At 38.1% G+C, this 27,822-nt stretch overlaps 1 pseudogene; it reads right to left on the reverse strand.

The window, feature by feature from the left end:
- Nucleotides 1–27,822, reverse strand: LOC122147629 (annotated as a pseudogene).

Consider the following 27,822-nt stretch of genomic DNA (forward strand, 5'->3'; position numbering starts at 1 on the left):
CTACCAGAGGACAGGCTGTCCACGGACCCTCCTTTCACACATGTAGGCCTTGATGTGTTCGGCCCCTGGCCTGTCACAGTCAGAAGAACACGTGGTGGGCAAGCGGATGCTAAGCGATGGGCAGTCATATTCACATGTATGAGCACACGCGCCATTCACATTGAAACTATAGAATCGATGGACACGTCGTCGTTCATCAATGCCCTGCGTCGTTTCTTCGCCATCAGGGGTGCAGTCAAACTTCTCAGATCCGATTGTGGGACAAATTTTGTAAGTGCCTGCAAAGAACTGCAAATAGACAAACAGGGCTGTCACAACAGCAAACTTCACAGCTTTCTCAAAGATTCTGGCTGCAAATGGCTTTTCAACCCCCCACATGCATCTCATATGGGTGGCTCCTGGGAGCGCACGATTGGGGTCACACGCAAAATCCTCGATGCAATGCTCCTAGAACATAGAAATGCAAAACTTACTCATGAGATATTAGTGACATTAATGGCTGAAGACACTGCAATAGTGAATGCTCGTCCGCTCACAACAGTTTCTACAGATCCAGAAAACCCAGCCATTCTTACCCCTGCCATGCTACTCACACAAAAAGTTGCAACCCCACCAGTCCCACCAGGTCAGTTTGAAAGCAGGGATCTTTTCAGAGCGCAATGGAGGCACGTGCAATACCTCGCCAATGTTTTCTGGAGCCGATGGCAAAGGGAATACATTTCAGGACTTCAGAACCGCCGCAAATGGAAAGCCGTAAAACCAAATCTACAAACAGGAGATGTTGTTCTGCTAAAGGAGGCACTTGAACATAGGAACAACTGGCCACTTGGTCTCATCACCAAAATCTTCCCAAGCGAGGATGGACTTAGAGGTGAAGATTTTCCGCAAGGGTGAACTCAGATGCTACTACATAAGACCTATAAGTGAGGTTGTGTTATTGGTGTCTAAGGACAGTACTTAGAATCAGGTAATTTATCTGTATTTACATGCTAGTTATGGATGACATTCTACAGATGTCAGGCGGGGAGTATTCTGTCCCTCTATGTTCAATAGAATTGTCTTAGTTCGCTAGTGCATTTCTTTATTTTCCCACTAGGGGTCAGTATCACTTTTAGTGTTTTTGGGGGTTCTTCTTCGATTATATTTTGCATTCACTATGACTGTGCTCTGTTGGTGATGTGTTGAGGCAGCAGGAAAAAAGTTTGTTTCACGCAGTGTGAGAAAATGTCCAGAGGTGTTGACATGCTACACTTCTCTCAGACCCCTTACATCTTTGGGAAGCTTTGACATGCCATAATCTGTAAGTAATAAATGGCCAATTTTGTTTTTCTAAAAGTTCTGTTACTTAAGAGGTTATTTTGACTCTTACAAGCAAAAAGATGTTTGTGATCTAAGTCAAGCTAATGTTGCTAGCTTCTGTTTGGGTATGTGGTTGCACAGTTTCTTATAAGTCAATGTCAGCACTGTTTTTTACACAACAAAGATCGTCAAGTTGTACATATAGGTTGTCAAAGTAAAACAATTAGCTTTTGTTTTTTCCTGTGTAGCTTTGACCAAGGCTTGCTGACTTCATGTTCTACTAAATTTAACTAAAAAGGAAAGACCTGTTATACTTTTACAGAATAGTGAAAAAAGAAACAAATGTGTATAACTGTCTTCTACAGTAGCAGTAAATAAATTTTGGGATTATAAATATGTCGAACAGTATTTTGAACTGCCTGTCAATCTGTGTACTGAAACTGCAATTGACTGCCGTATATCCTGCAACCTCATGGTGGCAAATTGACACAAACTGAATTACTTAAAAATGTAATCTTGTGATTCTTATATCTTGAATTCTGATCACTTCCAGCATCATGATTTTTTTCCCCCTCAAAAATTCTGTTGTGTATTAAAATTGTTTCTGGTTATCAAATGAAGGCATGAAACATTAATTTCATTTATCTTTTAATTAAAAGCAAACTTTTTTGGCAAACAAAGGGGATCTACTATTAAAATTAAAACATGGAAGAATGTGGCTGTGTGATTACACCTTAAAAAAAAAAAAAAAAAAAGTGTTTGTTTCATTTTAGTAGTAACAGTAGTAGTAGGCTTTTCTACTGAAAAATAGACCAGACTTTTATTTTGACGGGTTGCCGTGAATACCTTTACAGTTCTGTGTATGTGATATAAGGCTAGTTTTACTCAAATCAAATGGTCAGAAGCTCATGAAACCTCTCTCAGAGCAGTTCTGGAGATGTTGTTCATGTGTTTACATCCTCATTTAGAGATACGACAGAAGCTGAAATCACCTCGAACGGCACACACGCTTCAGTATAAATGAAACCTCACTTCTGTGCCATTCATTAGTAATAATTCAAAACAACCATTAATCATATTTAAATACACTTGATTTTTTGCGGCTTAATAGTAACAGTTAGTAGTACACATCCAAAATTTAACCAAATCTTAAACACCCACACTTGATTTCAGCAATCAAAACCACACCAATCCTCTCACATTCCGCGTTAACAATGATTCAGGGTGAATATAATGTAATTTAATGGAAAACTATGTTAATGGCGCTCTGTGGTGTGGCAAGATTTTCTGTCAGCTGCATTTAAATCCGGGTCTGAAGTTTTTCGCTCTCGTGGTTTATAATGAAAGCAGACCCCACGTGCTGTCAGTGATTTCAACCACTGGAGGCCGCTCTCGTGGTTTATAATGAAAGCAGACCCTTCTCAGTCGCTCCAGCAAAGGACGCAACCCGGAAAACTATCGGCATGGATTTTTGGCATGGATTTTTGGATAGCAATCAACTATCGGTGCCGATTAATGGGCAAAACAGATACACCGGTCGACCTCTAAAATATATATATATATATATATATATATATATATATATATATATATATATATATATATATTTATTATTATTATTATTATTATTATTTTAATGAAAAGTTGCAGAAATTATTATATTCTTGATTACATTCAACAAACAGGTAATATTCTAGTACTTGATATGTCCTCCATAACTTTAAGTTTACTGCTCTGACCTTTCTTGGCTTCTTGAGTGTACAAGTTGTCACATGTCACATCTATACTGTTTAACTCCTGGAGGACGATCTCTTTGAATGCCCTGATTTTTAGGAGAGTGTCTCCACAAAATCCCCCATAGATGCTCAAAAGTGATAAGGTTGAGTGAAACACTTATACACTGAATGATTTTCACCATGGGAGAATGAACTGCATATAATCACTGTTATGTTGAAAAATCTAAAAATATCTCTCAGCGAGGTGCCACAAGCCAGCCCCCAGTAAGATGCAACTCTCCTAGCTGAGTGAGTTCGCAACCTGAACGGGCAGGGCACACCCTGTGCCTGATAAGCCAGGGTGATGGCCTCCACAATCCAGTGGGCATCCTCTGCTTAGAGACGACATTCCCCTTCTGCCGGCCTCTGTAACAGACAAGAGCTGGTCTGAGGTCCTAAAGCTTTGTGTCCGGTCTGAGATGCTACGTAGCTCGGATGGGACAGATTAAAGCTAGGGCTGGGTCTGCCTCCTCCGGGGGCAGCGCTTGCAGGTTCACCACCTGATCCCTGAAGGGAGTAATAGGAACCTTGGGCACATAGCCAGGCCAGGGCCTCAGGAATACCTGGGAGTCAGCCGGCCCAAACTCTAGGCACGAATCATCGACGGAAATGCATGCAGGTCCCCTACCCTCTTGATGGAGTCCAGTGCAAGAAGGAGAAGAGTTTTCAATGAAAGAAACTTTAGCTCGACTGAGTACAAGGGCTCAAATGGGCCTTGATGCGGGTGCCATAGTGTGCCCCGTCTCTGAGTTAGAAGATCCTTCCTCAGAGGAATCTGCCAGGAAGGGGTTGTCGTGAGGACCACTAGTTTGGGGAACCAGGTTCGAGTGGGCCATTACAGCACCACAAGCAAGAAGTGATCTCAGAAACTTCCGACTCCAAAGGAGGAGGTGGTGGGTGAGTTGTGACATGCGACAGGAGTGCAGACCACCTTGTCAGTTGATGTATGCAATGGTCTCTCTGTTGAAAACTGCTCTCTCGTTGAGATTTCCAGATTCTCCACCCGGCACTCCTCCAGTGGAGGGAGAGGTGTTTTCACCATCCCCCAAAAAGCAGCTTCCTCTCTCTCTTCCTCTCACTCTGCCGGGTGAAGGTGGTATTAGGACACAACTGCATCGCAATCGACCGCTCCAATGGGGGGACCCCCATATACCCCTCGCTGCACCACCGTTGAGGGTAATGAGGGAGGAGGAACCATCAGACTGGTTTCTGGCAGTAAAAGGTGCCATCCACAACCTGGTGAGCTCCTCATACACTTCCGGGAAGAAAGGCACCAAGGCACGGCGCTGAGAACCAGCGCGAGCCACCCTGAGAAACAAATCGTCCAATCTTGAAGGCTCGGGACACTGTGCATTTTTCCACTCAAGCCCTACCTTTCTGGCAGCCTGGAAAAGCATAGCTGTCATTTCTGGATCTGATTCAGGCATTGCCACCATCCCGGAGGGCGGCAGCACAGCCGAATCACCCGAAAGGATACTGCTGGTATGCTCTTTGAAGAGGGCCCAGCGCATTCCTTTTGGCTGCTCAACTGGATCGGAGAGCTAGAGGAGCAACTTGACGTCGAGAATGACCGACTGAAAGGGAACCATGATTTGATATTCCTCTCGTACCACTGTCCTCTTTTGTGCAAAGCAATACATTTCCTGACAGTTCTCTTCCAAGTGGTTCCATTGTTGTTCCACTATGTCTGAGAATGATTCAGTGGCTTTAGAATGCCTACCAGCAGATCAAAAATTGCCTTAAATTTACACCAGAAAAAATTGCATTTAATTTTGTAAATTTCAGGAGGGTGTACATTTTTGCAACACAGTATTTTATCACTTTGATATGAAAATCTTGTTTTCCTGAATAATTTTTACATGCTTCTTTTTGAATCGCTTGAGAAAAATGCACTGCATGATCAAACATTTAGGTGAGATCAGGCGTGGATTAATGCACAGGCTTGCCTAGGCTGCATCCTAGGGCCCCACGTGTGCAGGAGTCTCGGATTGGCCGGACTATTTTTTTTTTTTATTATTTTAAATTTTCTTCAGTGCAAACAAAAAAGACCCTCATTGTCCTATAAGAAACATCAAAGGAGGATTCGTTGAAGAGCATCTGAAATGAATGTCTTGTACTGTAAAATGCAAGCTCTGCACCGCCGAGCGTTAGCACGATTGTTAAATCGAAACCGAAAGTAAAAAGCGCACGCACATTCAAAAGCGATTTTAGTACCTCGCATTTAACTCCCAAAAAACACTTATTGTTCGCACTTAATACGACTGTTAGAAAGAACTGTGGTTTATTTTTTTGTTATTTATACTGTTTTTATTTCTATGTTCAATTTGTGAATAGGAGTTCAGTTAGGAGGTCACACACTCTAGAAGCTCATAATTCATGTACAGTTCTAAGGTTTGAAGAGACTCACATGAAATCATACAGGAGAGAAGCCAGTCAGCTGAACAAAACCTTTTACAGTGCTTGAGTGCAGTGCCGTCACAAGGGTTGTGCCAAGTGTGCGACTGCACAGGGCCTCATGCCTCTAGAGGGCCTCACTCCATGCCAGCATTTTATGTCGTTTATGTTTATTACTGTTTTTACACCCATTTTGTCCTTTGAGAGACTAAAATAGTTATAGCTGATAGACAGTATAAGACTCTGTGTATAAAAATGAGTAAAAGCTGTTTGTTGTTAGGATGACAAAAAGTCTTAAAAGTTAAACTTTTAGCCTGGTCTGCCTCAGTGGTCCAACAGCCCTCACCAATGTCAAAATGATTGAGATGGCCAATCAAATCAAAGAACTGTCACTTACTGTCACTGTCGCAATGCAACGAGAGTTCGTGGAAAGATGTTAGTACTGTATTACATTACATTTACATTTAGTCATTTAGCAGACGCTTTTATCCAAAGCGACTTACAAATGAGGACAATGGAAGCAATCAAAAACAACAAAAGAGCAATGATATATAAGTGTTATAACAAGTCTCAGTTAGCCTAAACACAGTATACGTAGCAAGGGCTTTTAAATAATATAATAAATAAAAAGAAAAACAGATAGAATAGAAAAGAATAGAGCAAGCTAGTGATAGAGGTCTTTTTTATAATTGTATAATAAATGAAAATAAAAATAGATAGGATACAAAAAGATTAGAAAGGTAGTTACATTTTATTTTATTTATTTATTTTTTAATAGAATTAGAATAGTGAGGGAAGAAGTTAGAGGGTCAAATAAAGATGGAAGAGATGTGTTTTAAGCCGATTCTTGAAGATGGCTAAGGACTCAGCTGCTCGGATTGAGTTGGGCATGTCATTCCACCAGGAGGCAACATTTAATTTAAAAGTACGTAAAAGTGACTTTGTGCTTCTTTGGGATGGCACAATCAAGGGATGTTCACTTGCAGAACGCAAGCTTCTAGAGGGCACATAAGTCTGAAGTAATGAATTAAGGTAAAGGGGTGCAGAGCCAGTGGTGTTTTTGTATGCAAACATCAATGCTTTGAATTTATGCGAGCAGCTATTGGTAGCCAGTGCAAACTGATAAATAGAGGTGTGACGTGTATTCTTTTCGGCTCATTAAAAATTAATCTTGCTGCCGCGTTTTGGATTAATTGTAAAGGCTGGATAGAACTGGCTGGAAGACCTGCCAAGAGAGCGTTGCAATAGTCTAGCCTGGACAGAACAAGAGCTTGAACAAGGAGTTGTGCAGCATGTTCGGAAAGAAAGGGCCTGATCTTCTTAATGTTGAATAAAGCAAATCTGCAGGATCAGACAGTTTTAGCAATGTGGTCTGAGAAAGGTTGCTGATCATCAATCATAACTCCAAGGTTTCTGGCTGTTTTTGAAGGAGTTATGGTTGATGTGCCCTAACTTGATGGTGAAATTGTGATAAAAACGAGGGTTTGCTGGAACCACAAGCAGTTCTGTCTTGGCAAGGTTGAGTTGAAGGTGATGGTCCTTCATCCAGCAAGAAATGTCTGTTAGACAAGCTGAGATGCGAGCAGCTAACCGATGGATCATCAGGATGGAATGAGAGGTGGGAGTTGAGTGTCATCCAGCATAGCAATGGTATGAAAAGCATGTTTCTGAATGACAGAACCTAATGATGCCATGTAGACAGAGAAGAGAAGTGGTCCAAGAACTGAGCCCTGAGGCACCCCAGTAGTTAGATGTTGCGACTTGGACACCTCACCTCTCCAAGATACTTTGAAGGACCTATCTGATAGGTAAGACTCAAACCACTGGAGTGCGGTTCCTGAGATGCCCTTTGTCAGTAGGGTTGACAGGAGGATCTGGTGATTAACCGTGTCAAAAGCAGCAGCAGATAGATCAAGCAAGATAAGTATTTGAAGATTGGATTCCGCTCTTGCCAGTCTTAGGGCTTCAACAACTGAGAGCAAGGCAGTCTCAGTTGAATGTCCACTTCTGAAGCCAGATTGGTTGCTGTCAAGGAGGTTGTTCTGTGTGAGAAAGGTAGAGACTTGGTTGAATACAGTTTGTTCAAGTGTTAGAAAACTGTTTTACGATAGAAATGTTCATAGACCGACTGTAATAGACTAATGATGTAAACTACTCAACTTTTCATGAAATTTTGCTGTTTTGAATTGAAAATATGCGATCATGATTCATGTAAATCCTAAATGAACGAGACACTTGCGTGTCTTGTAGGCGTGACTTTTAGACATACAAATAAGTGTGAATGTGCACATTTTAAAATAAAATATTATTTTCATATATAAAAAAATTATTAATACTTCATATTAATAATTCTTAAAAAAAATCCTCTAAAATGATCCTTTAAAAATTTTATTCTAAAATTAGCATTTTTTTTATCAGGCTCTTATGTGTAGGTTCAGTCATTTCACTTTAATGGCAATGAATAGTTTATTTTCTGTCCCATTAAAGTAAAATAACTGAACATAAACATAGGAGCCTGAGAAAATAACCATTTTAGAATTTTTTTTTTTTTTTAGATGGCACTTAGAGGCTTTTGCATCTGAACTATTCATATATAACTACAAACCTAGAACTTATTTTAGCACTCTTATTTACATATTTAATTGCTTTATTATTATTATTATTATTATTATGCAGTAGATCTTACAATTCTTATGATAATGTGCGTGACCGTGATTCCTGTGCAAGCATGTCATTGAGCAAACCATCACAATCGATCAGATACGTGTTAAAGTTGCGTTCGTTACTATAGCACCCAGACACACAAAATTGCTGAGGGCCTCGCATGTCAATTTCGCACAGGGCTTTGCACACCTCTGGTAACGGCCCTGCTTGAGTGTTGTTGTTCTTACTGCATATGACAATTCTTACTCAGAAAGTAGAACTGAAATTACATTTATTACAAGATGATTAGTTAAATTAATTTTTCCAGTCATGTTTTTGTTTACTGAGAATTTTTTTTTTAAAAATGTGTAAAAATCTGGTGTTGTGTCTTGTATCTTGAGTTAAGTGTCGGCATTAATGATAATCAAATGACAAAAGACGAGGAGAAAAATCACTCCCTGCTCTTGACAGAATGGCATTTGTAGCTTTTATAAGAACTTGTATAGTGTAAATTGTTCCCTACCATCACATTTACATCTATGCAACCAATAAATAAATTACTACTACTAAGAAAGAGCACATATTTCTTCATTGATCTTGTCACTTGATTCTGCTCTCAAAATGCACCAGATTTATGCATTTAAATTTAAAACGAACAATTTTTTTTTATTTACTTGTACCCGCAGAACCTAAAAGTTGGTTTTCACATCTGTTCTCACCTGCTCTGTGGTGTGCTGCTGGACACAGCTGTAGATGTGACTAAGCCCAGCTCTGGTCAGCACGAAAGATGCCTGCTCATTGATTAGAGTGTCCAAGTGAGCCTCAATCTAAAGTAATTGGCCAATAAAAATAATTAAAATAAATACAAATATTATCACATTTGTTACTCAGTTTTAACTTAAATAAATTACCTTATAATTTGTAATTTTATAATATAACACACTTGAAACTCCAACATTTCTAAGCGTTTGTCTGTGAACTCAAAGATTGCCAGTGTGGTCTTCATCATGTTTAGGGAGTTCACCAGGTAAGTGGCAATATCTGCTGTGTCCAGGTTACTGGCTGATATGGTGCACAGCTGCAGCAACGGGTCAAGGATGCAGGACAATACCTGAGAAACAGCATTGAGGATGATGGGATTTAAAAAAAAGGACACAAGAAAACAAAACTGTTACATAAGTAAAGTACTTCATGCCTATCTGGAATAACAGTATACAATATTATTAGTGTTTTACTGTAGTTTATAATATTGCACATGCATAAACATAAATACAAATATATTAAGACAACAATGATTTTGATTCATTTCTTGCATGAAACACTAAAAAAGTGCATTTAACAACCATTTAACAAATGTAGAATAAATAAATATAAAATAATAAATATAATAAAAACAAAACAAAAACAGTGAGTATTTCTTCTTGATACTTTATAAATTTCAGCCACATGCCAAACAGGATTTTGCCACAAAACATGAAAAGAAAAGTCATCTGTGCAAAGTCAGCCTGACGGGCATCAAGAGGCAGAACTGATAAATCATGGGAGGCCAAGACCTCTCTAAGGAGAGACAGAGTCTGAGTGAGAGAGGCAGTGGGACCTGAGAAAACAAGAACTTTTATAAATCTTGAACAAAAAAAAAAAACAAAAAACAAGTTACATATATTGTGTATTAATTTCACAGGAAAACTTAAAAACATGTCCATTGTGAGATGTTCTAATATCACTGTTTATAAAGTGCATTTTTAATTATTATTATTATTATTTTAATACATTCAGACACACACACAAAAAAAGAGCATCGTGTCATTGACTCTCTGACAAAACATTTTTAGCTCTCTACATTCAGACTTTTAAGAGCAGTATTTACTGTTCTAACTCATGTTCAAGACCCTCAAAATCAAGCCAGGCGTGTCTGACAGCGAGACACCTCTGAAGCCTGACTAATAAATACACTGCTAGGCGAACACTACCTAGAGCTCTGCTGCCTCTAATATAGCTTATTAGCTTAGGTTTGTGTTCCTGGCACTGAGCAACGTCAGGGAGCGATACGTAACGTCCTAAGCCTGAGTTGATTTGATTAGTGTGCTGCTAAGGCGATAATTCTCTCAGAAGTGTAGAGCAGAGGCCTTCTTGTTCTGGCTATTGATCCACTTATCGATGAAGTGCTGTTTTTGTGTGTATGTGTGTGTGTTTAAGGATATTTTGGGGATAACTTAGAATGCCTGGTCTGAGAATGTGTTTTTTTCAGCCTGGTAAAAACCAAATCCAACTGATGAGTGATCATGAGCCACATTTGCACACATTTGTTATGTTAATCACTATAGAGGTATAGGGATGGAATGCTGTGTTAGAGTTCCCCAATAATAAGGTGTTCTGGGTTGTTTTTAGGCAGTTTTTAGGCAGATAAACCTGGGATGAGTGAGAGTTATTTAAGTATGTTTTAAATACTATTTATAGTATTTATAAATATTTTGAATACTGATTTTATATTTTCAGAATATTTTTATATTTTCAGTTTTCCTTTAAATTTTAGTTCAAGTTTGAGTCATTTTGTTATGTGCTTTTGTATCAGTTTTTTATTATTATTTCTATATGGGTTTAATTTATTTTTAATCTTAACTTACTCAACTAAAATTCTTGAACACATTTCATTAAGCTTAAGTTTTGCACCTAATAACTTTTAAAACCTTTTTTAAGTTATACGTTTTTTCATCTAATATTTACATTATATTTGATATCATCTTTATTCGAGATTTATATCATCATAATTCAAGACAATTACCCAAAAGTTCTAGTTTTATTTGACAATAAAAACACTGATAATTACTTACTTTATCCATGAGGCAACTGGCATGGAGACTAAGACTGTTGAAAAACATCTTCTTACTGAGCATGTGGATCTCATCAATGGTCATCAACAGAGAGGAAAGGCTGGTACCCATGATGCCACTAAGAGGGAGACTTTTGCATTCAGAATAACTGGAGCATCTTGCTATACCTAAAAAATAGATCTATATTTTTGGATCTCTGGTCTTCCACCAAACGTAGTATGAAATTAAGACAATAAACCAAATAAAGCCATTTACAGAGATGTGTGTACCTGATGGTGTGATGGTAGAACTTGAGCAGGTTGGAGAGTTTATACAGAAGAACAGCACCTGGTTTTGCAATGATCACCTGCTCAATTCACCTGGTGGAGGAATAAAAAACAAACAAAAAAAAGAAAGAAAAAAATCAACAATTCTGTTGTCATTATTCACTGTTGCTTAGGTCAGTAAAGAATTTGTAGTAACACTTTACAATAAGGGGCCCCATTTTAACGATCTAAACGCAAAGTGTAAAGCGCACGGCGCAGGTGCACTCAGGGCGTGTCCAAATCCACTTTTGCTATTTTAACGACAGAAAAACGGAATGGGTTGTCCCTATTCTCTTAATGAGTAATGGGCGTGACGTTCAATACACCAATCAGAGTGTCATCTCCCATTCCCTTTAAGAGCGAGATGCGCTCGTGGCAGGACAGATCGCTATTTACATGGCGGAATTTGTTGGCGGAAAAGCTGAACGCTTCTCAAGCGAAGAAACCGATCTGCTCGTGCGCGAAGTTAAAGCGGGACAAGCAGGAATCCACCAAAGCTCCGCGCGATGAGTCAGTTAATATATACTTGTGTGTAGTGGCACAATTGTTCAATTAATTCGCCAATTTCATTCATCATTATAAGTAGTAATAGGCTGAATTGCAAATAGGTAGCCTAATTCTAATACACGCAATGACTATCCATCATTATATTTTAATATTTATGTAGCCTACACAATAATATTCTTTGTGTAGCCTACACTGTAATCCTTTTGTTTTTAATATTTGGCATGTTTGTGTGATGCCCTGTGTGTAATAAGCAAAGTCAACGCGCACTGTGGACTCGCCCAGAGGTGCATTTTCCATTTTCTACCAACGTGGTCTTTAAATAACATATATATATATATATATATATATATATATATTGCGCCATTGACTTTAGACTTTAGACCAGGTTTGAGTTGGTCTATGGCGCAGTCTATTGTCAGCTCCATAAAATAGCAATTCGCCAGCAATGCGCCTGAACACACCTCTTTTTTAGACCAGCACGCGTGGCGCTGGACGGGAAAATGCGAACGCCGCCGGACTGAAACTAGCAAACACAATTGCGCTGCGCCTTGCGTCGCATTGCGCCTAAAGTATGATAGGGCCCAAGGTCTCATTTGTTAACACCAGTTAATGCATTAAAGGGTTAGTTCACCCAAATATTAAAATTATGTCATTAATGACTCACCCTCATGTCGTTCCAAACCCGTAAGACCTCCGTTCATCTTCGGAACACAGTTTAAGATATTTTAGATTTAGTCCGAGAGCTTTCAGTCCCTCCATTGAGAATGTATGTACGGTATACTGTCCACGTCCAAAAGGGTAATAAATACATCTTCAAAGTAGTCCATGTGACATCAGAGTGTCCGTTAGAATTTTTTGAAGCATCGAAAATACATTTTGGTCCCAAAATATCAAAAACTACGACTTTATTCAGCATTGACTTCTCTCCCGGGTCTGTTATGAGCGCGTTCACCTCACATCCGGTTCGCGAACGAATCACATCGATGTAACCGGATCTTCTTGAACCAGTTCACCAAATCGAACTGAATCGTTTGAAACGGTTCGCGTCAACAATAAGCATTAATCCACCAATGACTTAAGCTGTTAAACTTTTTTAACATGGCTGACACTCCCTCTGAGTTAAAAATAAATCAATATCCCGGAGTAATTCATTTACTCAAACAGTACACTGACTGAACCGAGCCAGATAACGAACGAAACATTGACTCGTTCTCGAGTCAAGAACCGGTTGCATCGGTTTTCGGGATCACCGGTAGTGATGGGAAGTTCTGTTCTTCTCCGCGAACCGGTTCTTTTCGGACAGTTTGATTCAATAAAACCGGTTGCCGAAAACAGTTCACCAGTTCTTTTGCGCTCGACGTAATGACTTCATTGGCGATGATTGCCCTTGATTGAAGCCTTCGGTTTACCCGCGCTCATAACATTAGCACAGAATCGGTTCAGAATCAATCACCAAAAGAACCAGTTCAGACGCGCTGTGTGTCAGTCTGAATCACCCATGCGCAGTATCATCAGCTCCTCGGTTCTCGAATCGAACGCGTCCGACAGAAACGGTTCTTGACTCGAGAACGAGTCAATGTTTCGTTCGTTATCTGGCTCGGTTCAGTCAGTGTACTGTTTAAGTAAATGAATTACTCCGGGATATTGGTTTATTTGAACTCAGAGGGAGTGTCAGCCATGTTAAAAAAAGTTAACAGCTTAAGTCATTTGGATGGATTGTTGAATGCTTATTTGTGTTGACCGCGAAACGTGGCTTATTGTTGAACGTGGACAGTATACCGTACATACATTCTCAATGGAGGGACAGAAAAAGCTCTCGGACTAAATCTAACATATCTTATACTGTGTTCCGAAGATGAACGGAGGTCTTACGGGTTTGGAACGACATGAGGGTGAGTCATTAATGACATAATTTTAATATTTGGGTGAACTAACCCTTTAACTAACAAGAACTAACAATGAACAATATATTTTTACAGCATTTATTGATCCTTTTTTAATGTTCACGTTAATTCACAGTATGTACAGTCATGGCCAAAAGTTTTGGCAGTGACATCAGTTTTGTGTTTTACTAAATTTGCTGCTTCTGTATTTGTAGATTATTTTTCCACGTTTCTATGGTAAACTGAAAAATAATGATATATAATGAGTCAATATTTACAGTGTTGACCCTTGTTTTTCATAACCTCTGCAATTCACTCTGGCATGCTGGATATTAGCTTCAGGGCCAAATCCTGACTGATGGTGAGTGACTCTTGCCTTATTAGTTCTCAGTGCTGATCACAATTTGTAAGCTTCTGCTTGTCCACTTGCCTTATGAGGACTGACCACAGGTTCTCTATGGGACTGACATCCAGGGAGTTGCCTGGCAACGGATCTAAAATTTCAATGTAATGATCTTTGAGCCACTTCTTTGTCCCTCTTTCTTTGTGACATGGAGCTCCTGGAAAGTGCACAGATCATCACCAAACTGCTCATGGATCGTTGGAAGAAGACGCTCTTGCAGGACGTTTTAATACCATTCTTTATTCATGGCAGTGTTTTTGGGCAGAATTATGAGAGAGCCCACTCCCTTGGTTGAAAAGCAACCCCACACATAGATGGTCTCAGGATGCTTCACTGTTGACACAACACAGGACTCATGGTAGCGTTCACCTTTTCTTCTCTGTACAATTGATTTTCCAGATGTCCCAAACAGTCGGAAGGGAACATCATCAGAGAAAATAACTTTGCACCAGTCTTCTGTTGTCTAATCCTTGTACTTCCTGCAGAATTTTAGTCTGTCCTTGACGTTTTTCTTGGAGAGAAGTGGCTTCTTTGCTGCTCTTCTTGACACCAGGCAGTTGTCCAAAAGTCTTGGCCTCACTGTGCATGCAGATGCTCTCGCACCAACCTGCTGCCATTCCTGAGCAAGCTCTGCACTGGTGGTGACATGATTCTGTAGCTGACTCTTCAGGAGGAGACAGTCCTGGCGCTTGCTGTACACTCTGGGATATCCTGAAGACTTCTTCACTGCAGTCGAACCTCTCTCCTTGAAGTTCTTGATGATCCGGTAAAAGGTTCTTTCAAGTGCAGTATTCTTTGTAGCAATTTTCTTGCATTTGAGGCCATTTTGATGCAAAGCGATGATGGCTGCACGTGTTTCTTTAGAGGTAACCTTTGCTAACAAGAACACAATGATTGGAAGTGCTTCTTCCCTCCTTTTATAGCAATCAGTCTGCTCTTACAATCTAATTAGTATGATAGTGATTTTACCTGACTAGTACTCATTCACACGTTTACATGTTCTGCTGATATGATTAGCCAAATAATGTTAGCTGGTCATTTTGTGTCATGATCAAAAAAAAAAAAAAAAAAAAAAACAGTGAAATTTGCTTTTTTGTGAAAAGTTCATTTTTTTTGGCCAATGAAGCTTTTAGCAATTATTTAAAATGCATCTGATCACTCTTCACAATAATCTAGAAACAATGTGAATGAACACCACAACAGCTTAAGCAGCAAACTTTGCAAAACACTAAATTTATGTCACTGTCAAAACTTTTGGACATGACTGTACATTAACTAATGTTAACAGATTCAACTTGCATTAGTAAGTTTTGAACTTAAAATTAACTAACATTAATAAATGCTATATAATTATTGTTCATGAATGATTGCTAAATACACTAAAATAGTTAATGTTAACAAATGAAACCTTATTGTAAAGCGCAACCGAGTTTGTTAAAATATTAATCATTCAAATATGATATTACATAGTTTCAAGCAAGGCACAAATGTTGATTAATAAAAAAAAATAATAATAATAATCAAGGAGTTTATAGGACTGAGAAGAGTTTATGGGACTTGAACTTGGGCTGCCCATTTGAGCACTATTGAACACAACTATTTACTGTACCAACTAGGCCACAGCTCCAGGCTGATATTTAGTCTTAATGACACTGTTTCCATCTCACCTTGAGTGGTCTGCACACTCCTTCAGTGATGTGGCCAACTACTTCCTGCATGTTTTCTTCAACCCCTGTACAAACACAGCAGAATGATTCATCTACAACTCAACTACGTTCAGGGAAACAAGTAAAACCCCAACAACATGAGTTTAACCAGTTCTAAATTAAGGTGTGGTTAACATTAGTAAAATTTCAGCTAATACTATCTATTGTTTATAGCCTAGAGATTTATAGTTCACACAGAAACAATGTGAATGAACACCACAACAATGTGATTGAACACCATTCACATTGTTGTGTGGCCACAGCTCACACAGAAATCACTTTCAAAACCAAAGCAGCTTTATGATGGTTAGTCAGGGAATCTGCAAGATGAACTTGAACTATAGCAGAAACTGCGCAGCAAATCTTTCGGCCTCATGTGAAACTCCCAGTTGGAATTTGAACAGGAAATGCTTTAGATCTTTAAACTGTGTCCATACTGGACAAAACCTCTGAATGTGCACTAAAGGTTATAGATTCAATTACTGTTGCTTGGCAAAATTTTACATTCAAACTCACGCCATATCCAAACAATCAGGTATTTTGTGTGAGAATGAAGGATTTTCTTACAGATATTTTGCAAAGGGTTCAAGTCTGTCATGCAAATTCTGACAAACAGAGATCTGTTTGGTTTGAAATTGACTTTTGTGAGTTGAGCTTCATTCATTGCATTCCTTTTTTTGCAGTGCAGCCTATTGTGATCGCACATAAACAGTGGACCTCCTTGAGGCAAGATATCAGCAACTTTACAATGGGTGAATGCATCCCACTTGGTTTTCAACAGAAATTAGGTAAAAACTGACTTTGGATGAGTGAAATAATTTTTTCACTTAAACTTAAATAACAATTAAATATGTAACAAATATAATACAATCAATTGATACATAATGGACATCATTCATGAAACATGAGCAGAACAAATCTTTGTGTAAATTGTTCGTAAAGACGTTCTGATGTAAACTTTCGAATTCATGAAAATGTTCGTATTTTCAAAATATTAGTCGATACGAAAGAAAAGTATACTCCTGCTCCCTACCACGTGTAAATGGTGCGTAAAATGTTCTGTGTTCTTTTTGGAAAACTGATGACACTGAATTATGATGCACTGCCATAATAATTACAATTTCCTTTGCCCTCTTTTTGAATTTTTTTTATTTTTATTTTTTAATGTTTCATTTTTTTATTATTTTTTTTTATTATTATTATTTTTGTATTTATTTTTTTGCAGCTGAGTTGATAATTGTAAAAGGCAGCACTTGTCACTGTCACTATTTACCCAGCCGTAAACAGAGGAGGGGCGGGGCAAATACCTAAACATCCTACTTGTACAACGACTGTCTACAATGATGGAGAAGTCATTATTACTGGTTACTGCTTTATTATATTTTGTAAAGTTCTTCATTAGTTACTAGTAGGCTAATACATCACTGCCGTTAATATTCCATACCATAGCAACTAAAGCGTCTCAGCTGGAAAAACGCTGTGCAACCAAAGCGTTCTCCAGCGCCACCAGCCGGTCATTTTAAAAAGAGCGCCTGACATTTTTTCAGCTGGCTAAAAACTCTTTGGTGGTCACACATTATTGAATATTTATTGTTAGTCATATGGCCTAGCCTTTTTTGCATTTATGCAATATCCTGGAGCCAAACCTGAGAAAGTAGACTAGAATATTCCACTGCATTCCTGGACACACAATTTGCGTAACTGTACTTCATAGGCGGGGATTATGCTAATTGTGAATGAGCATGCACGAACGCCCAAACTTTAACTATCAAATTGGATGTTTACGAAGAGTTTGTGAATCCAGAGGAGAGTTTTTGGGAAGGTCTGTTTTACACGCAAATTACTCAGAATTTACTCATATATTTACGCAATTTTCATGAATGAGGCCCAATGTCTATAACCTTTAGACGGACAGAAAAATTCAGTAATACAGAAATGGGGCACTAGACAAATGTGAAATGTCCAAACGTAGACATATTTTTTCATATTGAAGGCAAACTAGTTCTGAACCAGTAAATCTCACTTTCACTGTACAGTGATTGTGCGGTATGAGATTTAGGTTGGAATGACATGTACATGTACATGTACCTGTACCTTGCACAGTAACTTGCTTGAGCAAGGCTTCCAGGTGCTCCTTCTCTGAGGCTGTGGCTTGATGGAGCCAGGCCAACATGTCCCCAACATACCTGGTTGGATGATTGTATGTATAAGAATAAATACAGATAAAAATAAAGGCATAAAGATAAAATAAAGACACAATATTACCTCAACCCTATAAAGCCTTCTATATCATAATTGATACACAAATTTATAAGGCCTCTAAATTTGTTATTCCAGACGGTTGTTAAAATTATGCTCCCAAGTCTTGTTTAATCAAATACAAAGCCATTTTTATCTGTATAACTTTCAATGAGAAATAGCACCGATACTGAACAAGGATGAAACTTTCTAGTTAATTTGTTGAGAGCATGTGCATCAAACGGCATATACTCTGAGCACATAATAGTGATGGAATCATCATTAAAAAAGAGCTTGGTCCAGAATAGCACAGTTGGGAACTGGATGGCTAGATGAATAATTACATGGAGTGTTTCTTCTAGATTTGTAGTTACATCTAATAGAGTTATAGATTTCCTGAGATTTGAGGCCATCACACAGTCAGCTATCATTACATCGGCTCCATATACTTTAATACTGAGCAGTGGGGGGAAGTGCAGTTCTGAGAACCACCGCTTCCCACTTTTATCGACATTCTGCCAGGAGCCTCATGTTCTCTCCTCAGGTTCCAAACAGGATGGGGGAGGAGGGTGTTCGAAAGCTTGACAGGGTGCTGGCCTGGAGAGTGTGTGACAATCCATAGATCTCAACAGCCGACCTTTCGCTGAACCCGCACTAAGTAATTCTCTGAAAGAGGAAGCACTTCCCTGAAAGAATCAGGTTGGGTTTAATGTGCTTAGACGCTGAATTGGATTTGCAGCTTCAAGAGATGCGGCACATAGAGAAGCATTGCGGCTCTGCTTGTGAGGATGTTTATCAGGGAGGCTTTTAGTTGCTAACAATGTTGTGACCCTCAAAATGACCCCCAATTAAAGCTGGTTTGAAGAGATTATTTTTAGCATGCAGAAGAGAAAATGTCACACATTGTGTTTCCGCAAGCTTTTGAATTGAATGATTGGGATATGCACTTGTTGTAGACTCTACCTCAACGGATCATGAGAGTGCATCTCTACGGTCCTCCACAGGTCTGGGCATCGATAAAGCCTCGGACCACAGCAGGCCGCCGAGCCGTTCCAAACTCATCCAGTGTGTACCTGAGAGAATGAAAACAAAGAGTGAGAATTAAATATGAATTCAAGAAATCATGGATTGTCTGTTTAGCATGGTCCCGTTAGCTTATTGGTCAATGCAAATACATGCTCTGCAAGCAAAAATAATCTTTCTCCATTGATAGCCATTCAAAATATTTTTTTCAAAGCCACATACAATATATATTGCTATTTTACTAATGTACAGTAGTCCCAATGACTTACCAGTGCCTGATTAGTAAAATAAATAGGTAATAATGTAAAAATTTTCCTCTCCTCTTTTAAACTTTTAAACTTTTTTTGAGCCTTCTTTGTTTCTTTCCCTTTTTTTGAGCAAATAAATGCAGTCTGGGTCAGCAAAACATATTTCTTAAAAACAAAACAAAACAAAAATATTAGATTATTACATATAATTAATATATCCAGGTTTTCCTGCTTCTTATTCATATTCCTAATCCTAGCTTATTTTAATGCTAGTTTGGGCTTTGTTAAGTCATCTTAAGGCCACCTGGCTAAAAACAGTTCTGTGAGTTATGTGGTCTCATAAGCAGAGATTGCAAGGTTTCAGATCTCACACTTCTGAGGATCATACTGCAGAACTCCTTGGATGAATTTAGAGATGCAACAACTCTGAACACAATAGCTCATGCATACAATCATAATCCTCCTAAAATTTTACAGGGCTTGCTAAAGACCAACTAGTCGGGAAGACTAGTTGAATTGAAAAAATATGTAGTTTTGTACATGTTTAGTATAAACAAGATTAAAAGCCTAGGCCTTGAAACAAAACAGACACTGCAAGACCTTCGGAACAGCCACTGAAATCAGCAAGAGAAAAATACTTTAGGTTAGAGAGACCCAGGGTCACACATACAGACAAAAACAATGGAGGGCCCCGTTCACAGTTAGGAAACGTGGCTGTGTTTTGATCTACGGGCTGAGAATGGCCCTGTGCAGACTAAACAGTAGTGACTGCAGCAGCCAGAGAAAAAGGGAAAAGACGAGGGATGTAGAAGTTTGGCACAGATTCCAGGAACTCTGGGGGGCCCGTCCTCTCACTCTTTCTCCTCCGGCCTTGGACTCCCTTAGATAAAAAGGGGGAGTGAGAGCGCGGGACAAAAGAGAGGGCACATAGACACAAAGAGAGAGAGAGGACAAGAAAACTTAAAAGTGTGTGAGAAGAAAAAAAAACAGCACAATAAATCTTTTATTTACATCACATCTACACTTTGTTTGTTACAATGAGAGGATTTGCAAGCGTGCAGAACTCAAGACTGAACTAAATGATGTTTTGAGCAGTGAGTGGATTTGGACTAACTGAAACACCTGTGATTGGCCATTGTGTTCCAGAAATTAACAGATACCTGTATGTCTGTGATTGCCAACCATTTTCAATGCTTCAAAAACGCATTGTTAAGAGGAACCTTTTTACGCTCTCCAGAGCACAAACACAAAATAAACATTGGGGTCTTTCGCTTATTTTCATTTTGTTGTTTGTATATCGGTCCAACCGGTCGACCGATGATGCCATCTCAAAACTACCCTCCACTCAGCACTCACACATCTAGAGGAAAAAGACTCATACGTCAGAATGCTGTTCATAGACTTCAGTTCAGCATTCAACACAATCATCCCTCAACAGCTCATTCACAAACTGGTCGAGCTGGGGCTCAACACTTCGCTGTGCAACTGGCTGTTGGACTTTCTGACTGGAAGACCTCAGGCAGTACGTGTCGGCAGCAACACATCCAGCACCATCACACTGAACACTGGGGCCCCCCAAGGATGTGTGCTGAGCCCCCTCCTCTTCACTCTGCTGACCCACGACTGCACACCGTCACACAACTCCAACCTCTTCATTAAGTTCGCGGATGACACGACTGTGGTGGGTCTCATTAGCAACAGAGATGAGACAAAACTACAGGAGCGAGGTGAGCCGCCTGGCCGGGTGGTGCAGTGACAACAATCTCTCTCTGAACGTGGAGAAGACGAAGGAGATTGTTGTGGACTTCAGGAGAGCGCACACTCAGCATGTTCCTCTGACCATCAACGGTGCGACTGTGGAGAGAGTGAGCAGCACCAAGTTCCTGGGTGTGCACATCACAGAGGACCTCTCCTGGACCGACAACACTGCAGCACTGGCCAAGAAATCACAGCAGCGTCTCTACTTCCTCCGCAAACTGAGGAGAGCCAGAGCCCCACCCCCCATCATGTACACCTTCTACAGAGGCACCATCGAGAGCATTCTGACCAGCTGCATCACTGTGTGGTATGTCGCCTGCAACGCGTCCTGCCGGAAGACTCTGCAACGCATAGTGAGAGCAGCTGAGAAGATCATTGGTGTCTCTCTCCCCTCCCTCCAGGACATTTATGGAACCCGTCTCACTCGAAAAGCCCTCTGCATTGCAGGTGATCCCACTCACCCGTCACACAGCTTCTTCAGTCTGCTGCCATCAGGGAGGAGACTGCGAAGTCTCCAGGCCAGGACCAGCAGACTGAAGGACAGCTTCATCCATCAGGCTGTCAGGAAGCTGAACTCGCTCCCGAACTTACCCCCCCGTCCCTCTTCTGCCTCAGGCACCACTGAACTATGAACCCCCCCTCCCTCTAACATACGAATGTCATGCACCAGTCACTTTGTGCAGCAGTGGTCTGCTCACTACCTCATTCACTCATTCACCATGGATCTGACATCATTCTACCTCCTCATCAGTCAGTTTAATAAAATAACTGCTCTGAGCCCTTTGTCACTTTGTCACTTTTAATCAGACTGAATAAGCTATTTTTTTATGCACTAAAAATCTTTTTATCTGCACTGTTTGTTCACTGGTTTGCACTCTATCTGCCATGTGCCTTGCGCTGCTTTTATTTAACCTTATTTTTATTCTTTATTGAATTTTTTTTTTTTTTTTTTTTTTTCTATTATGTCTTTTTTACATTCCCTTATTGTATAGTTTTTATCTTATATTTTATATTTGATCTAGATTTTTAGGCTCTACTGTTAGTGTTATCTGTATGCACCGGGGGTCTGAGAGTAACGCAATTTCGATTCTCTGTATGTATGTACTGTACATGTGGAAGAATTGACAATAAAGCAGACTTGACTTGACTTGAATTGTTTATTTTGTTATTAAAGTCACGACCAACCCGAGGGACGTAACTTCTGGGTGGTTGCGTACTGGTCTAAGTCAGAAAAGTCTACCCATAAGTCTCTATGTATGATTTTCAGGTCTCTAGATATGGTTCATGTTGATTATATGTGTCTAATCTCCTCTTCTTCATGCAATTTGAGGGATCATACCTTTTCGTAGCATGACAGTGTGGGACATGCTGACATTTAGCACTAACGGTTAGAGGTTTGTTCAAATGACTAGCCCTAAGAATGAGTAATAGTAATAGTATGAATAATATACAACCTGTGTGGGCCTCACCAAAAATATGTTATGTAATTTAAACTAAATTCAAAACATACTGAAGAGTTTATTTATACTGTAGGAACACATCATTCTTCTGGCTGTGTTCATTCATTCAAACCAAGTTGTTGTTGTTTTTGCATTGTATTGATGTGGCTCATTAACTCAAAAACACTAATCAATCTTGACGGTTGTTTTCTTTTACAGAAGTCTGAACATTTAGAATGTTCTGTCAGTTGGAAGAAGGTACACTAAACACAGGAAACTGCTTCAATAAGAATAAGAGAGACTGACACCTTGTGGTATATATGATGAAACTGCAGTCTTATTCCCTGCTGCTAAAAGGTAAACAGCACCTGAAACACCCAAACATTTAGTTTTTAAATGTAATGTATTATTTTTTTGTATTATTATTAAATTTTAATATTGTGAATTAATACAATTTTATTAATGTTATAAAGTATGAAGTTTTTTTTTTTTTTTTAGAAACAATTCCAGAATGTTACATTAAAGAATCCTAAAAAATAAATATATTATGGTTTCCACAAGAATATTAAGTAGCACAACTGTTGTCAGCATTGGTAATAATAAGAAAGGTTTCTTAAGCAAATCAGCATATTAGAATGATTTCTGAAGTATCATGTGACACTGAAGACTACAGCAACAGCTGCAGAAAATTCAGCTTTGTCAACAAAGGATTACATAGGATTACATTTTAAATATATTTAAAAAAAAAAGTTATTTTAAAATTCAAAATTTTAATCAAATAAATGCAACCTTGGTAAACATAAGACTTCTTTCAAAAACATTGTTAAAATGTTGAAATTAATCTCTTAGATCTTTAACTCTTTAAAGAAGATTTTTAAATGTTAATGACATTTGGTTGGCTTCCTTTTACTTTTAAACTATTTATATATTTGTTTAAATCACAAACAATTTAAGTAAACAACCTTATACTATCAACTTTTTTCCCCCCAATTTCCCATATTATTTTACTTCAAATCAATATTTGTAAAGTTGTTATTCACCTCAGAGCTGGCTGGTTTGATTCATGGCTTTGGCTTTGTTGAACAACTTTTGAAATGCCTGCTAAGAAAATGAAAAACATCACTGCTGAAAAAGATGTGCACTGTTATGCACTATGGGCACTAGAAGAGTGTGTTTTGGGACAAGTGTGCGTGTAAGGGACAGAACTCACTTATAAAGAACAGGCCGATCCTGGAGACACGCCATAGCTTGACTAAACACGACATGTTTCCTGAGTCAACCCTCTGCACTCATCTACAGTCACCAAAGACAGACACATAAACATCAAAAAGGCCTCCTATAATACTAAAACACAAATAACTTTATTTTATTTAACTAATTTGTAAATAATACTTTTATGTAACTAAACTATAGTACTAAAGTACTAAAATCATCATGTAAAACAATGAGTGCCATAAGTCGTTCTGTAAGCTATGAGTCAGTTTTCTGTTTCACATTCTCTGGCAGCAGCAACTGTTTATATTCCAGAAACTTCTCGCCTCCACTGTGTGTGTGTGTGTGTGTGTAAGGTCCAGAGCACACACTCACTCTGAGCCTGAGCTGCTCGTATGTGGTCTCCTGTAACACAGCCATCTGCTCCATGATTTCCAGCCTGCAGTAAAGCACAGCCATCACTGAATATCTACACGTAAAAAGTCAGCAATTTTTTTTTTATAAAGTACATTTAATCTATTTTGTTCTATTTAATTCTATTATACTGTATTCTATTCTCTCTCACCCTGCTGTTTGCTGGTTAGTCCTCAGTAGGACCTTTACATCTTTATGGATGTTCTTCACACCGTTCAGTGCTCTGAAGAAGTCCTGCACAGTACACGCACAGTTCAAACAACTATTATAAATGATTTTGTTTGAATTTATTTTTCAATTACTAAGCAGGAGATGATTTCATCTGAAAGTTTTATCGCAGTCATGTTTAACTTAAAAAAAAAGAAAATGGAATATCGAGCTGAGATTTTTTTCAAATGGGTAGTTAAAAAAAAAAAAAAATACTTTTTTTATTATTACATTTATAATTATCTTTTAATCTTGCCAATCAATATCATGGTTCATTCATGTGTTTTGGTTCTCAAATGTCATTTTATGGGCAATGACAAGCAGTTATTGTAGGATAACATGAGGTTACCTCAGTGATGGGACCATCTCGCTGTGAGAGTAATGTTGCCATCTCAGTTGCGGACAACTGGAACTTTGACAGGAATGCCTGGGCCACCTGAGCTCGAACCTCCAACCGATGACTAAAGATAGAGGGCAATGCATTCATATAACAATATAAATTTATTTAACAGTTTAATGTTTCCAGTAGTCATATCTAATATGTATATATATATATATATATACACACACACACACACACACACACACACACACACACACATATGCATATATGAAAAGAGAGAAAAATTAATCCAAAGCAACTCCCCTGAGCCAACCACTAGATGACACCCTCGCTCTCGTCAAAAACACAACCCATATGCACACTTCATACTCTTAAAAACATATTACTAGTCTTTCCCCAACATAATGCTTTTAAGGAAAGAGAACCGTAAAAGGAAGAATGGAAAACTAAAAAAGGGAAAGAGGGCTTGAGGCAACATTATTGGAAGAAGAACATCTATAAAGAATGACATTAGAATCGCTGTCCTCGGAGAGTCTTTACTTTCCTCTCACCAAAAAGCCTACCAGCACTCAGACCATGCATTTATTTTGTGGAGCTGTATGTAATAAGTTATTATTATTTATTTTTTTATTAATTATTATTTATCACTATGATAAAAAAAAACAAAAAAACAGTGTGACATTTTACAATAAAGTCCTCCATGTTAAAATATTATTATATATTATTCTGACCTAGTGAGAAAGACATATTCCTACGACAGTTTGTTGGGGAAAATAAAATTAAGAACTTCAGGCCCTATGTTCTACCTATTTTCTATCACAGGAATAAATTAGATTTTAATGTATATTAAAATAGAAAAACGTTATTTTACATCATAATAATATCTCACAATATTATTATTTTTTTTCCTGTATTAAATAAATGCAGCCTTAATGACCATAAGAAACTCCTTTAAAAAGCATTAAAAATCGTTCTGATCCCAAACTTTTGACCCGGTAGTGTTAATGCAAATGTTTTGTTAGTGAATGACAACAGTATTAGACGTCTGATTGACGTCTGGCCCGCCCAATCAAATGAGGAAAGAAGAAAAATCCTGCATACATTACAATAATTTCTCAAATACATGAACATGCAAACAACTTATATGTGTGAACAAATAAAAGAAAAAAAATAAGTAGTAATAATAAGATCCTGGTGCATGAGTGCTGATCTTTTTTTTTTTTTTTTTTTATTTTTTTTTTTTAATTCAGTATTAACAATACAATACAACAACATCTGCTTATGCCAGGGTTGATACACAAAATACACTACTAAAACAAGCATACAAGACAAACAATAACCACAAAATAAAATAGAAAAAAATACAAAAATAAAACGAGATCAAATTACATAAAAGGATGCAAATTAAACATATTTAGAGAGTACAAGATCGGTCTTAATAGCCTTTCTATTTTTAAGACCTCTTACAGTGGTGTGATATTGTTTAAACTCCGCTAAAAGGTGTTCAAAATTTGGTTTGGACTCTGCCCATTTCTTCTTTAGAATATGCAATTTTCCTAAGACTAAAAACAATTGGACAAAACAAGAAAAATCCTTATCTGTTCCACCATCTTCAAAGTAAATAAACACATCCTTTCCCTTCAATGTTAAAGTTTGTCCAGTTTTACGTCTTATATAGTTTTCAACATCTCTCCAAAATATCTTACTATATATACAATCATAAAACAGATGACAAATTGTTTCATCATAATTACCACAAAAGGTACAGGAATATTCAATGTCAATTTTAAATCTCTCTAAAGTTTTCTTTGCTGGGTATATTCTATGTACAATTTTATAAGACACCTCCTTTATTTTATTATTTAAGAGGAACTTGTCCCCAATTAACCACATTCTTTCCCAATTGATTTCTTCAAACTGAGAAGCCCAAAAGGATCTTGCTGCAGGAAGTGTTTTAGTGTGCATTAGATTCCTAATGTATTTGTTTGGGCATTTTTTGGTAGTGATGTCAATGTCGCCAAGAAAAATTTCTTGTGTAGTCAAATAACTGCCACTTACATCAGTTGAGTTATATTTTAAAATCTGAATGATATTTCTTGGCACAGCATCAAAAACGATAGCATACTCCTTAGGGGAGACAGGAAATTTTGCTTTTGAAAGAAACTCGTCATATGTTAGTAACTGACCTTCTGTGTTCATGAGTTGTTCAACTAATAGAATGTTGTTATCTACCCATCTCTGATAATATATAGATTTATTTTTATATTGAATATTCCTGTTGTTCCAAATATAACAGTTTGTGGGAGAAAAATTGTGCTTGTAGACCATTTTCCAGGCTAAAAGGGCATGCTTGTGAAAGTTGGGCAACTTCACAGGTAACTTCTCAATTTTAAAATCACATTTCAACAACAAGTTTAATCCTCCCAGTGAATCAAAAATCTGTTTGGGAAATGTGTTCCAAATGCTCTCTGCTTCCTTAATTAAATTACTTAACCATCTCACCAAAAAGGAATTACTTAAGGTTTCAAAAGTCAACACTTCAAGACCACCATCTTTCCTTAAATTACATTAAATATATTTACGTAAATAATGGGATCTATTCCTCCAAATGAAATTAAATAAGATCTTATCAAGTTTTTTATATACACCAGCTGGCATTCCCATGGATAAAGATAGATAGACGGCACGTGATATCCCTTCTGCCTTAGACAATAAAACTCTGCCATTCAGTGACAAGTCCCTCATCCACCATATATTAAATCTTTTCCTTATTTTCTCTACTATGGGGTCAAAATTGAGATTACAACGCCCATTTTTTCTTTTTTTTTTATCAATGATAACCCCCAAGTATGTTATTGTATTTTTAACAGGAATACCACTTATGACTGATAAGTCAAATTCCTTTAGTGACAACAAGGCAGATTTATTTAGATTCATTCTTAAACCCGAGACTTCAGAGAATTTTGTGATAGAATCAATTGCTTTGATAACCTCATGCTTATTACGGAGAAATAATGCCGTGTCATCCGCTAACTGTGAAATTTTAAATTCTGTCCCTAATGTCAATATACCTTGGAACTGGGCATTTTTAATATGTCTGGCCATGATTTGTGTAACAAGGAGAAAAAGAAAAGGGCTAAGGGGACATCCTTGTCGTATTCCACGACCTACCTCAAATCTAGGAGTTGTGCCAT

This window comes from Cyprinus carpio, chromosome A15, assembly GCF_018340385.1.
Source record: "Cyprinus carpio isolate SPL01 chromosome A15, ASM1834038v1, whole genome shotgun sequence".
In the NCBI taxonomy this organism is placed as follows: Eukaryota; Metazoa; Chordata; class Actinopteri; order Cypriniformes; family Cyprinidae; genus Cyprinus; species Cyprinus carpio.